Raw genomic sequence first — 15,260 nt, forward strand, 5'->3', positions numbered from 1 at the left:
AGCAAAATTCAGCCTCACAGAAAAACAGGAACATATAGAGAGCAAATAGATGTCATCTTATTCTAAACAGGCTGTAATTCAGTTCTATTTTTGTACTCATGCATGCATGTATTTTTATTTTTTATTGACTCGTTAAAAATTTTGGCTTAGGAATATTAGGGCTTAGCAATATTAGGGCTTAACAATATTCAGGATTAGCAACAGTAATACTAAAACTTCTTTCTCTGTACCAAGTAAAAGATGATAGTTCTCCTTATGAGTTATTTTAACTGATTAAATTACAGAACAGTTTGTATCAGGATTTTTCTGCAAGCAACATATAGAGGCTTTATATTTTTTTCATCTCTGAGAATAATGTCTTGTGTTTGGCATATATGCCATTGCTATTAAATGTAGCCTTGGGGAAAAAAAAAACAATGAACAAACAACTAAAACCAACATAGACCTGCCACTTATAGGTGGCTGATGGATATTATCTTCAGAATGCTCTTTATGGAGGTCTGATGAATCTCACTTTTATTTTTGTGTCATAACTCGCTAAACAATGAAAGATATCTTGTGATGTTCTAGGTAGCATCTGATGTGTTAAAAAAACTCTGTCAAATGAAAATGTGTGTGTTTAGCAAGCTTTGCTTTGGGGATACTATTGGTTCGTTGTCATAAGATTACTCTCCCATTTTTCCACATGTCCACAAGTTGTATAGAAGCAGCCATTGAAATAGCTTTGTATAAATTAAGTGCTCATATCTTACTTTCTGAAATACAATGTGTGAATACCCCACTTGCCTCACTGTCAGGCAGAAACATGTGCAACACTCATCAATCAGTCTTCTTTCTCCTAGAATTTGCATATTTTTTCTATTCTTTTTTTCCCCTGATATTTTTATTAGCATGCTTAATCTTATTTTTTAAAAAAATGTAGAATTTTTGATATGTTCCTATGGTCACTACTAAAAGTTTGCAGAAGCTATAGGAAGTTTTATAAGAAATGTTTAAAGGATTATTGGATAAATTGTAATGATGCTACACATTCAGCTATATTTAAACCAGAACGGTTACCATAGTGACATTAGAGCCATGCTAAATGTAGTACATGCTGTAATCTACTAAAATCAGCTATGCTTAGATGTGAAATTATTCCATACTTAAAACTAATGGTTTAGAGGTGTGTCACCCTAAAATGTGACTTTATTTTTAATTGCTGCCTTTTATTGTATCTGGCATCATGTCAACAGATTTCTGCAGTAATTCTGAGTTAGACGACATGTATGCCATTAGTGTGATGTGGTAATTATGATGGTTCTTTCCCTTTAAAGGAACAATCGCCGTAGAATAAGCCAAATATTTTCCTACTGAAAGGCCCAGAAACACAGATATGCTAGCACTGGAAAACTTAGAAAGAGAATGAGAATAAAGAAAATAATTTCAAATTAGTGATTCTCTGTTGATTTTAGTGTATGGTGCAGTAGTTCTAGATTAACCTCCCCTCTCCGTAAATAACAACAAGGTTATAAATGGTTCCATCACAGTTACAGTAAAAACTGGATGAACTTTTTAGAAACAATTAAGTAAAGTGATGGAAATGCTAGAAAAAAAGAGAAACTAGATGCTGAGGAAAAATAATCTTATGCGTATATAAAATCTGTATATGAGATATTTTGTTTTATTCTGCTCCAGTCCATTCTATTCTATTTTATTCTATGCTTCCCATGTTTCTAAACCTTCTTTATGATGTTTAGTCAGTTTTCATTTTATCTAGCTGATCATAGGTTTGTTTTTCAATGCACTGAAAAGGACAAAGTGATTTTTTTTTTAATTTTTTCTTACTTACAAAGGATTATTTGAAAACTGTGCATGCAGTCTATCCTAATGATATTAGTTTATAAAAGATTCAAGTCATTCACTATTCATTTTGTGTCCACAATACAATTAGAGTGTCCTAAGTTATTGGCGTTTTTTTGTCTAAGTAAGGGGCATTTAATGTAGGTCTGGGTTTTGAATGGATGTGCATATATAGCTGAGTGCATTTTTTGCTCTTATTTGAAACAATATGAGTGTCAGTGGGCTTAAAAAGATGTATGCTAGTGCTTGCAAAGTGAATATGATCAGATAGAACAGATTTTTTGATCTGTAAGGGAAGTAAAATATTATTAGTTATACTGTAGATGAAAGAAACATTTCTGAATTTGAATCACTTGCTTAATCTTTTATTACATAAAGAAATCTAAGATGTAAGATATGTTTATCTTGAGTTGGTAAGCACTTTTTCACAATACCAAGAACCGTACTTCTGGGAGCTTATCAGAAGAACTTCTGTCTGGAGTCCATCTCAAAGTCTACCAAATGACTGGATTTTTAAAGATTCTGAAGAGCTCCTGCATGGCGAATTATTAGAATTGAAATAAAATTTTTATTTGCATAATTTCTCTACATTAAATCTCATTTTAAATGATTCCAGATTTGTCTCTTTATATTTCAGCTAAAGTTATATTGTATTTAAAATTAAAGCAAGGTTCGATGTAGAGATGGCATTAAGAAGTATCTAGAAGTCCAGAATAAACATGGTATATTTTGACAGAAAATCAGTAATATATATCTTGGGGAAACCATCCTTTTGAAAATCTAATTTGTGAGTCTTCCCAAAGACTACCCCTCAACATTGATATAGATACATATACATATTGATTTGGACTATTTTCAGGTGAGGTAAAGCTGAGCAATTCACATGGATGTAGATAAGTCAGATTCTTGCAAGTATGTGTTTTTGCCATAATTTTTGCAAAATTAAAAAACACATTTGAAAAAAATATAGTATTATAATATGAATGAAAGGTGATTAGAATAATTGGTGATAAGAATAATTCTGCAATTACTACTTTTTAACTTGAAATCCTAACACTGAACATATTTTGTTCTAATTATTTTCTGCTTTAGTTTACAGTACTAACATTATCTGACTGCTTTCATTTAGATCTAAAATTATTAAACTTTTTTTTTTCAATTTTTGCCAATAGAAGGGAATGAACTGTACTTCATATCTAATTTTACTCCAAATAAATTTCCTAATACTATTTTAAAATATCTTTAGAATTATTCTGACTTCCTTATAAATCACCTCAATACCCCAGTGAAAGACTATGGAAATTTATGTGAATGTGAGAGTGTTTTGGAAGCAACAGGAATGAATTACTATATTCTTGGCATACGTTTTGACATAAGTAGCTGTAGTTATCTGAAACCCTCTTCCTGCTTCTGTGTTAATGAATTAACTCTTTCAGCAAATGAGTCATAATGGCAATTTGTGTTTCTTAGATAAATTTGTGTACTTATATATACCAGTACAAGCTCTTAGATATTATTCTAATCAGTAGCATTCAAATCTGTTTATTTCTTTTGTTTCTAGAAATCTGTCTTAGTCTTACCTCTTGCATTGTGAGAGGTCTATAACAAAGTAATGCATGAGAATATTGAGTTGTGTAAATCACCTTTTTTAATAGACAACCATGTAAGTTATCTCAGAATTACATGATTATACAGCTGAAGAGCACCATCTATTGGCTTACTGTGAAAAGGCATATTGCATGTGGATGCACTTTCAATAAAGTTGTTGTTACATACCAGAAAAAGGTTGTGGATATACCCTTGACCATATAAGGCTCTATTTATTTTATTTTCCTTTTCCATTGAATGAGAAAGACAGTGCCATGACCATGCAATGAGATGGAAGCAATTAGATCCCAACTTTTTCACTTTAGAAAACTATTAAATTATTTGTAACAATTTATTTATTTATTGCCTGTTTAGAGACATGCTGCAAGTCATCCTTGTTTTTCACCATGGAACTTTGCTGAAACTCTGCAAAGCCATAGGTTTTTTGTTGGAGATGCTGGTAAATGATTATCCTGCTGTTGTATTAAATATATTTTATGAGGAGATGAGCTTTGCTGGTCATAGTGAGGCAGATTCAGATTCTAATTACATAATGAAGACAAAGCCAAAGAATATGGTGAATAGTTTAACAAATAAGCAGAAATGTATGGTCTGAATTTGTATGTGATCCCTGAGTTTCTGGCACTGCTCTGAAAGAAACTGGATCATGGAGGCAGTCAGGGCTTTGAGCTGAGGAGATAGTGAATCTAAGATGAGAAGAATTTTCTTTGAGTAGAGTGGAGGATAGCTGGCAGAGTTTTGGAAACAGCTTCAGGATGGTGGAGTGTGTTTGGATTGTGTCTGGGAAATTTGATCTTCAGAGTAGCCATGGTGAGAGTTTTGGGTTGTAGGCCAGACCAGATTTTACAGTGTGCCATTCCAAATGCATCTAGGAGGTGTACTCAGGTCAGCACTACCACCTGCATAGAGTGAACTAAAATATCTCAAACTCATAGGAAAACCACCATCACTGATGATACCATATTTGTATGGCAGGCATATCTTCTCTCCTTTTCTCTTCCCCCAAAAGAGGACTATCTTGGTACATTTTCATCTACTGTGTAGGACAGCAGTGAAGCCTGTCTGTGTTCTTTGTAGTTACAGATATAGTAGCCTTATCAGCATTCTGTGTTTTTTTTTCAACAGATACTGGCCCACATAGTGATGGCAAGTGCTGAAATACATATCCAATTCTTCTGATCTTTGGGTAGGGATGTAAGAAAATGCTAACTTCCTTTTGGACAACAATTTTCCTTTGGATTATGTTTTGATCTTGTGTTCATAGATGCAGGTAGATTGAAATAATCAGATTAAAAAAAAATGTTAAAAGTCCTGATACAAAGGCAATTTTTGTTAAGGTCTAATTAGTAAACACGCTAAGTTAACGGTAATCTATAATAGAAATCTTGAGAAAGGTCTGATGTTTATGTTAAAAGAAAACAGATCTGAAATGCATTATTTTTTCCCTTGTAATCATAGAATTATAGAATGTTGTCTGGAAGGGAGTTCATCTAGTTCCCACCGCCCTGCCATAGGCAGAGTTGCCACCCACTAGTCTGCCCAGGACCTCATCCAGCCTGGCCTTGAACACCTCCAGGGATGGGGCATCCACAGCTTCTCTGGGCAACCTGTTCCGGTGCCTCACCACACTCTCAGTAAAGATTTCCTCCTAGTGTCTAATCTAAGTCTGTCCTCTTTTAGTTTAAAACCATTCCCCTTTGTCCTATCACTATTGGGCTATGTAAAAAGTGACTCCCTCCTGCTTGTAAGCTCCTTTTAAGTAGTGGAAGGACACAGTGATCTCTCCCCTGAGACTTGTCTTCTCCAGGTTAAGCAAGCCCAGCTCCCTCAGACTTTCTTCATAAGAGAGGTACTGCAGCCCTCTGATCATCTTGACCCACTCTGACAGCTCTACGTCTTTCTTGTGCTGGGAGCCCCAGGCCTGACACCAGATGTGACCACACAACATCAGAGCAGGGAGGAACAATCACCTCCTTTTGCCCTAAATAATATACACGTACATAACTGTATGGATAGAAGTATTTTGATACTTTTTCAAAGTTTTTTACCTTAAAAAATAGGGTGGTAAGTTAATTTTATGCTGGTAGTATCGACTGTAAACTATCTCTTGCCCATGTTATTTGTATAGAAGCAGAGACCACTTAGCTGCTAACAGTGTCAGCCTGTGAACAGTGTATGAAGTGAAAAGTAAAGAAACAGTGAATTGATGCTTAATTCACAGAACACTATTGCTTTCCTTGCACCTATTAATTTACAGCCTAACATGCTGAAAAAGTATAAAGTCTTAATTCATAGCACATCACAAACTGACAGGAACATTAGAGTGAGAGAACTGTCTTAAGGAAGCACTGTGACCTACAGTATAATTTTCCACCACATTTAAGATAACATGAAAAGCACTAAATTTTTAAAATTAAGTATATAAACAAAGTTTAAATACATTAAGAGGAAGCCTGGATTGCTTACCTACAAAATACCACTAGCATTACTATCTTTCTAAACAGGCTGTCAAATCCTGGGGATTCAATATGAGCCTAACATTTCTTTCTAATAGTTCAATTGCATTGTTCTAAAATATGTATGTATTTGGCCTAGTTTTCTTGCAAAGTCCTTGACAATAGAGTCAGGAAAATATATTCTAACAGTGAAACCGCTTATGTCAGTATATTCATGAAATGTTAGAAGCTTTCCTTAGAGCTATTTATGAATCAGTTTTTTTCTTCCCTTTACACAGTACCTAACCCTGTACTGTCAGACTGAAGTGTATCAGCCTAGTAAGACAAAATCCACATATATTTTATCTTCTTGAAATTGAGATTAAAGCCTTTTTCCCTTTTTTGCCATACAGCCCTACTTGAGGTTCAAAATCTGCTTACAATCTCATTGATTCGGAAAAATTATTATACTACCTTTCTTTGCCTGCAAAAAAAATTCTAGAGCTGAAGCAGGACTTGACTAATATAATTCTGTGGATGTCTTTGTAAATACAAAGAAAGGTTACTAATACTAAGAAGTAATATAATTCCATTCTGGGCAAATCAGAAGGGCAAACAGTCCTGGTATATCAAAGTTACACTGGCATGAGTAGTGGCATCAAGTGAGGATGAAAGATGGTCCCTCACTCCTACCTTCCAGCAAGTTTAACAGCAAATAAAATGATCTCATAAATCATTGGCTTTTTGTTGTTTGTTTGTTTTAATAATGATGTAATTTTAGAACATAAAAATTGCGTGAGTATATTTTGGACATGAATATTTTGAAACCTTCCACTAAAATATAGTAGTAACATAACATAACAGCATAACATTTATTAACACAGATTTTTTTTTTCCCCCAACAAGATTCTCTGAAGTGGACTTACTCCCCCAGAAAACTATACCTGATTCTCTACTGTAAACAGTCCAGTTACCCATTACTTCCATGGCTCTTCTACTAAAACCAATGCTGTAGTCTACATTGGCTCAGAGTAAACCCATCAGTGAGCTATTCTTACAGTAATGTTAATAATATACCTTGGCCCCTGGTATCTTTGTTTACTTAGCACACAGAGTGCATCAATTACTTCTTTGACTCTAAGAGAATGCTACATTGAATTTAAATAATGTGTTTATTGATGATCACTTTTTTTTTAAATGTCTGCATAGTAGAGCAGTGTTTGGACTTGATGTGTTTTCTACAGAGGACTGCGCCTAGAGAATACTGTGCTGTATTGTATCTGAGATGTTTTGCAGGAATAGTTACACAAGAAGTTTACATATGATAGGTAGCAATGTTGGAGGTATCATTTATGTTTTCCCTGTTACCTAAGTAGGCAAAGGGGAGGACGATCAGTGATAAAGAGAACTTACTAGAGAAAAAAGAAAATACGCGGTTTTTTTTGTTGTTTTTTTTTTTTCTGGTTAGACTGTTTAGCCAGTCTTGTTAACCACAGTAAAGAGAATGAATATCAAATATAAAACTTGAAAATGCAAATTATTTTTTTGTTATATTGAATGACATGTAGTTACTAAATACATGAAGTACTTATTTAGTGTTCTAATTTTTGCATCTTACACTGTACCACATAGAAAGGGCAGAAAATATATGGAACCAGGCAAGAACTTATATTAGTTGTCTCAAACTAAAATTAGTTTAGTACTGTTTCTAATATTAGTTTTGCTTTCTTGTGATGTGAGAAAAAAATAGCAGTTGTAGTAGAAGTAATAATAGTAGTATTAGTAGTAGTACAGCAGTAAATCTTCCAACATAGTGCAAACATAAACAAAAAGATGGAGGTTCATTGGTATTGTAAGAGAGCACATTTAAAGATAGAGAACTATTTTACTTCAGTAATTATTTATGGATATTCTAAAATTTAGTTTTAGTCTTGCCTAACCTGATGAATTTATCATTTATTTTAATAAAAGACATAACTTGAATAATTGTTACTTAAAACCCCAGTAAAATATTTTCTTAGTAGCTGCACCATGGGAATCACTCAAAACTTTTTCTCTTATAACTGCATAGTGTTAGCAATTCCCACAGGAGATTAAGGGCTGCATCTCAGTTTCACAGACTGTAAACAGTATTCATCAAGAATTTTGTCATGGATCAGGGCAGTTCCAAGCAGAAATTCATGCTGGGCTGAAAGTGGCTTGAGAGCAGCACTGAGGAGAAGGATTTGGGAGTGTCAGTTGATGATGGACTCAACATAGCTGGCAATGTGCCCTTGCAGCCGAGAAGGCCAACTGTATCCTGAGTTGCATCAAGAGAAGTGTGACTGCAAGGTTGAGAGAGGTGATTCTGACCCTTTACTCTGCTCTCATGAGACCCCATCTGGAGCATTATGTCCAGTTCTGGGGCCCCTAACAAAAGAAGGGCATTGAATTGTTGGAGCAGGTCCAGAGGAGGGCCGCAAAGATGATCAAAGTTCTGGAGCACCCTCCTACAGGGACAGGCTGAGAGAGTTGGAGCTCTTCAGTCTGGAGAAGAGAAGGCACCAATGAGACCTTATGGTGGCCTTCCAGTACCTGAAGGGGGTGTGCAGGAAAGCTGAGGAGGGACTTGTTATAAAGGCACATAGTGACAAGACGAGGGGAAATGGCTTTAAACTGGAAAAGGGTAGATTTAGACTAGATGCTAGGTAGAAGTTATTTACTGTGAGGGTGGTGATACACTGGAACAGGTTGCCCCAAAAGGTTGTGGATGCCCCCTCCCTGGAAGCATTCAAGGCCAGGCTGGATGGGGCTTTAATCAGCTTGGGGTGAGGTGTCCCTGCCTATAGCATGGAGGTTGGAACTAGATGATATTAAAGTTCCCGTCCAACCTAAACCATTCTATGCTTCTATGGATATAGCATTTTAGACCAGAAATGTCCCTATTTACTCATCTTCGTGCCTAGGGAAAAAAATGTAATCCTTATTTTATCTACCTTCAGAAAACTTGTCATTTTTAATTGACTATAGTGTTCCACTTTAATAAATTAATAAGAAAAGTAACCACCTGTCAGCAGTTTTCCTATGGAAGCTTCTAAAAATTTATATTAATTTTAGAAAAAAAAGGTAAACAAATTAAAATCACCATTAACGTGTTTTTGTAAATTGTAATTTAACATTTAGAGCAAGCCTATATTTTAGACCTATTAAAAAAATATTAAAATGATATTTTCTCTTCAGAAGTGTTAGGACAAATGCTACCTACTGCCATCTTTCACAGTATTCCTACTTTTCATTCATCTTTTGTTTATGATCAGTACTTTAAAAGGTCTTGTAAAAATATACAGAAAGGAACATGGAAGGAAGGATTTCTTCTGTAGATCCCATGCCAGCCTATGTATGAAGTGAATAGAAGAGACCGACTTCCAAATTGAGATTGTATATGTCTTTGATTTGTGGTTTAATCAGTTGTAAATTATTATGTACTGCCCAGGGATGATAACAGAATTTCTAATTTTAAGATACAAAACCTAGATCTAAAGACTGTATATACAAGACGACTTTATTCGTTCTTTTTCTATCTTTATTGTTGTCAAGAGAAATTTAGAAGCAGTGAGTATTTAGCAGTGAAGTTGTGTGATTCCGTGATTTCACACTATTTTCTAGGATAATTTCTGAAGTTGTGGATTTCAGCTTGTTCAGAGGGCAACAATCAAGAGAAATCTTGGTTTCTTAGAAACCAACGTACAGGTTTTCACAATAACTATTAGATTTATCACGCTGCCCCTGGATAGCAATGTGGTGGTAGACAACATGGGTAGTGTGTTTACTTCAGCTGCTGTGTTTGAAAACAATCCTCCACATCCCTATTGGGCTAGATGAAGCTCTTAAAAGAGTTAATTTCTCTGTGTACAGAAAGTAGCAGTAAACCTCTGTAAGTCTACATAGATTTGAAAGCTGGATTAATAGTTTTATGTACATATGAGGTTTAACCACATTTTAAATGGTACCATCAGTTTGTAAGAGACACCAAAATGATTTGGAATAAAGTAAGTTGTGATCATCCTTATTGGGAATATCTAAAGACATTGTCTAGTTTTAGAGCACTTGTTGCAAAAGAGGTTCAGTCTTTAAAAATAAAATAACTATAGTAATTTATTTATCATAAGTATTTTTTTTATGTTAAAGTGTGTTGACTATTTTGCAGTTCCTGTTCACTCAAAATTTTGATATTATTTCAGAAACTTTTACTTTTCAGAAATTAGAATGGTTTCCTTTTTGTTCAAATGTATATGAAATAGAAGTATTTTCCCATCTAAAAGCCCTGATGCAGCTGGTTTGTACTTTTTTCTTGAGATTTTCTTAAGAACCGTGTAAATGAAATATAACAACTAAGAGCATGCAGAAGTTATCTCCTGTCCTTATTCTAGATTTATGACTGCTAATATTAACAAACCAAACTATCCACTGTTTTTCTGAGTTTCTGATGCAAAACTAGTGAGCAATTTTTAAGATCTTGATCTGACAAATTCAGGCAACAGCTACGAAATTCAAAATCAGAAACAAGAAATCTCCATTCTAATAATCAACTATAACACATGTAGAATAAACTTTAAATTTTTTTTCACCCAGAATATAACATCTATCTTTGACTTACAGGTCTTCACAGACTTTTGTAATATGCTCCAATGGTTAGTTATCCTTATTTTTAGTATCAAGCATTTCTACACTCGAATGCAGGTAGCTTCACATACCAGCCATAACATACTCTTCTATCTTCCTCTATGAAACTGAAAAGCTGTTACCAAACTGTTACCATATAACCCCACAATTTTCTCTTTACTAATATAAGTGGGTCAATTTTTTTGTGTATTTCACAAAATGATCTTCAATTTAAAAAATTGTATTTAATTAATAATATTTAATTAATAATGGTGGTGACTATGTTGCAAAATACTGTTTTGCAGCTGAGAATTTGCTCTGTCAAATAGTAGTATTGTGTTCTTCGTTGCAGTTTCCGTGGAAATAAATATGAGGCATTACTTTCGGAGTAGCCTATGTATACATTCATATCTATACAAGTGAGAGTCACTTTCCCATGACACAAAAACACACACACCACATTCTCATACTAATTGAGACATAGCACTTCTGGTGCGCTTCAGTCTGGCTCTCTGGACCCAGGGAGACAGCTGCTTGAGATGTCAGGTCTGCTTCTGTCCAGCTCCTCTGTGTTCCACCATGCAGTCAGTTTTCTGTACGTTGTATTTAGTGTCTGCGTGTATTCCCCCCTGAGGGTTTTTTTTCTAGGTTATAGCTTTCTACATTAGATTGCTGGCATAGGATGCCAGTGGCCTCAGCTCCAGATCAACCTCAGACTGACCAAAACTGACAGATCTTCTACATGTGGCTTAAATGTAAACATCAGTGTTAATTTCTGTCAGCATTTGTTGAGTTCAAAGGAGCATATTTGGCTTTGGAAACACTCAGCTGTTGAACTGCAGCAACAACATAAGAATTCCTTACACAAAGCTAGAGGTTGATGGCCCTGTGTATAGCAAGGGGTTGTCCCTTCACTGTGTTAACACTGCAGAGATAAATTCAGACATCTATGTTTCATGCTGACATCCAGGTCTGTACGGATAGGTATTGCTCAGTGGCAAAAGGTGTGCATGTTCCTTTATACTGAATACTCTGAACAGTGCCAGTAACTGTTTGTATTCACACGCTACTTAGTTTAACAAGGATTCTTTTTCATTTAATATATATAATCAATATGGATTTACCTAGCTTAAATTGAAAATAAGAGGAATGAAATAGTTCATCACATTCTTTTCTATTAAAAGGAATAATCTAATATTGCTTCATATAAAGAATACAGCCAGGTATTTACCATAGGAGAGGTTTACTTCCTGCTCTCTGCAACTACCTGAAAGCAGGTTGTAGTGAGGTGGGGGTTGGCCTCATCTCCCAGTTAACTATTGCTAGGATGAGAGGTAATGGCCTCAAGTTGCACCAGGGGAGGTTTGAGTTGGATATTAGGAAAAAATTATTCTCCGAAGGAGTGGTGAGGCATTTGAACAGGATGCCCTGGGAAATGGTGGAGTCACTGTCCCTGGAGGTGTTTGATAAACATGTAGATGCGGTTCTTACAGATATGGTTTAGTGGGCAGTATTGGTGGTAGGTGGATGGTTGGACTGGGCTGCCCAGGGAGGTGGTCGAGTCACCGTCCCTGAAGGTGTTCAAGAAACATATAAATGTTGTACTAAGGGACATAGTTTAGTGGGGAAATATTGGTGTAGGTGGACTGTTGGACTGGATGATTGTGGAGGTCTTTTCCAACCTTGGTGATTCTATGATTCTAAATGCAGAGAGAAATTAAGTAATTATTTGTTCAGTTGAGTTGAAGATAATTATTTGAAAAACAAATGTACCATGAATCTTTCTTACTTTATTTCTATTATTTTCTGAACTCTCTAGTCTCACCAAGCAGTAGTACTGCCTGGAAGTGATCACGCAATCCATTTCAACTTTTATTCAGAACTAAATGTTCACATTCACTAATACAAGCTAGTATTTATTTTCTTGAAAGTATTCCCTTAACAGTACTCTTTCAAATTATTATTTTTTTCAAATAATGGTGAGATCACCATTCACATTCTAATCACTGTATCTAATAATTAGTTTTTAGCTCCACCACAGTAAAATAGTGCTTGCTGTCCTTATTTTAACTGCTGATTAATTTACTTACAAAGAATACTTCAAAGATCTTTGCTATCTTGGTTGTTGATTTTTTCTATTACATTTAATTAGAATATGCTTCTGCATGAACATTCTTTTTATCAGATAAAACAAGGAATGCTAATAGTTTTATGTTCTATTCTTAAGTGTTTTGTAAAGCCATGTTAATCATTTATAATGCTTCAATTGCATAGACATTTCATTTCAGTGCTTGTTTTTAGTTGTTTTATACCTCAAAGTAAGTAACAAATGAGCTCTTTTTAGTAGGCTGTGCAGGTGTGGGGTTAGGAAAGCCAATGCCTAGCTTGAACTAAACATGGCAAGGAGTACCAAGAAGAATAAGGCAGGCTTCTGCAGGTACCTCAACCATAAAAGGAAAGTCCAGGCGTGTGGGGGGAGATGTAACACCAAGGAAGTCAACAGACTCTGATAGATCTTATCGCTATGAGGCCTTGGGAGTCTGTAAAGTAAGACAGAGAGGAGACAGGGCTAAAGGGTAAACAGGATGCTCCTTTGGTATGTGCAGCTAATCTTATCACATCTGGGACAGTTAAGGAACCCTTTGTCTGTTATCAATGTTGTTTGGAAGAACTTAAGGCCAATTAACTGTGAGTGGATTTACTGCTTGGGAGTGGAGGATATATAAGATGTATGTTGAACACAATAAAGAGGGCTTATTATTCTGATGCTACCATGACTGAGAGAATTCTCTAAAGGGACTAAGCGCCGACACAGGAAGGTGTACACCCCCCACCCCCAGCCAGTGACACAGGCAAGCTAGTAACAACAGACAAGGAGAAGGCCTTCTCTGATAAATGATCATCACATAGCCCTCAAACAATTGTTTTGGAAGAAGGGAATTGAGGAAACAATATCTCTCTCACTGTAAGCAAAGATCAAGTTCATGACCACCTAAGGAATGTGAACATCCATAAGTCTATGGGTCCTGATGAGATGTATCCCAGAGTCCTGATGGAATTGGCTGATGTAGTCACCAAGCCACTCTCAGTGATATTTGAAAAGTTGTGGCAGTCAGGTGACATCCCTGGTGACTGGCAAAAAGGCAACATCACATCCATTTTTAAGAAAGATAAAAGGATGGCTCTGGGAACTACTGTCCTGTCAGTCTCACCTCTTTGCCAGGAAAGATCATGGAGCAGATCCTCCTGGAAACTGTGCTAAGGCACATGGAAGGCAGGAAGGTGATACAGGACAACCAGCACGGCTTCACCATGGGCAAATCCTGTTTGACCAACCCAGTGACCTTTTATGATGATGTCACTGCATCAATGGACAAAGGAAGAGCCACTGATGTCATCTATCTGGACTTTACTGAGGCCTTTGACATGGTACCCCACAACATCCTTCACTTCAAATTGGAAAGATATGAATTTGATGGGTGGACTGTTTGATGGACAAAGAACTGGATGCAACAAATCCAAATGCAAGGTTTTGCACCTGGGTTGAGGCAACCCCCACTACCAATACAAGCTGGGGAATGAAATATTTGAGCACACCCCTGCCAAAAAAGACCTGGGGGTACTGGTGGATGACCAGCTGGACATGAGCCAGCAATGTGCCCGTGGAGCCCAGAAAGCCAACCATATCCTGGGCTGCATCTAAAGAAGCGTGGCCAGCAGGCTGAGGGAGGTGATCCTGCCCCTCTGCTCTGCGTTGGTGAGGCCTCACCTGGAGTACTGCATCCAGATGTGGAGTCCTCAGTACCGGAGAGATGTGGACCTCTTGGAGTGCATCCAGAGGAGGGCCACAAAGATGATACAAGGGATGGAACACTGCCCCTACAAGGACAGGCTGAGAGAGCTGGGGCTGTTCAGCCTGGAGAAGAGAAGGTGCCAGGGAGACCTGATAGCGGCCTTTCAGTATCTTAACGGGAGCTACAGAGAAGAAGAGGACACTCTTTTAGCAGGGTGTGTTCTGACGGAACAAGTGGAAATGGTTTCAAACTGAAAGAGGTTAGACTTAGTTTAGATATAAGGAAAAAGTCTTTTACAGTGAGGGTGGCGAAACACTGGAACGTGTTGCCCAGAAATGTGGTGGATGCCCCATCCCTGAGACTTTCAAGTTCTGTCTGGTCCAGCCTCTCAGCAACCTGCTCTAGCTGTGGATGTCCCTTTTGATTGCAAGGGAGTTTATACCTGCCTTCCAGCTCTAGGGATTCTGTGATTCTATGATAATGAGCTTCAACTGTGAGTCAAATGACTTTTAAATGAAAGCATTTTAAAAAAGTTCATATAAATCAGAAAAAGATCAACAGTCTTTTATTTTCAATATGTTTTTAATTTTACAGGTCAGTACAATTTACAGGTAAGAGATTCATATATATATCCATAGAACAACATCTTTTTATGTAGTAGGTCATACCATGATGGAGGCATGCCTCAGCTTGGTGCTGTTCTCCCATTCCTGTCTTCAGTGCTCTATTTTCTTCTTCTTGTTATTGTTTGTTTTTTTTTTTTTTTTTTTTTTTTTTTTTTTTTTTTTTTTACATTGAGGTAGGAAGATCTGCAGCACTTTATCTACTCTTTCATGTTTCTAGAATGAGCCTGATGAAAAAATTCCAGCCACTGAAACAGTCAGTTGTGGAACATGGATATGGCTCATATGGAAATCACCAAGAAGTCTTCCTTCCTTCC

At 36.4% G+C, this 15,260-nt stretch overlaps 1 protein-coding gene across 4 annotated transcripts in view; it reads left to right on the forward strand.

Moving 5' to 3' along the window:
- CSMD1 (CUB and Sushi multiple domains 1) overlaps positions 1-15,260 on the forward strand; it is a 1,076,183-nt gene that overhangs the window by 557,900 nt on the left and 503,023 nt on the right. The window lies entirely within an intron of this gene.

This window comes from Numida meleagris, chromosome 3, assembly GCF_002078875.1.
Source record: "Numida meleagris isolate 19003 breed g44 Domestic line chromosome 3, NumMel1.0, whole genome shotgun sequence".
In the NCBI taxonomy this organism is placed as follows: domain Eukaryota; kingdom Metazoa; phylum Chordata; class Aves; order Galliformes; family Numididae; genus Numida; species Numida meleagris.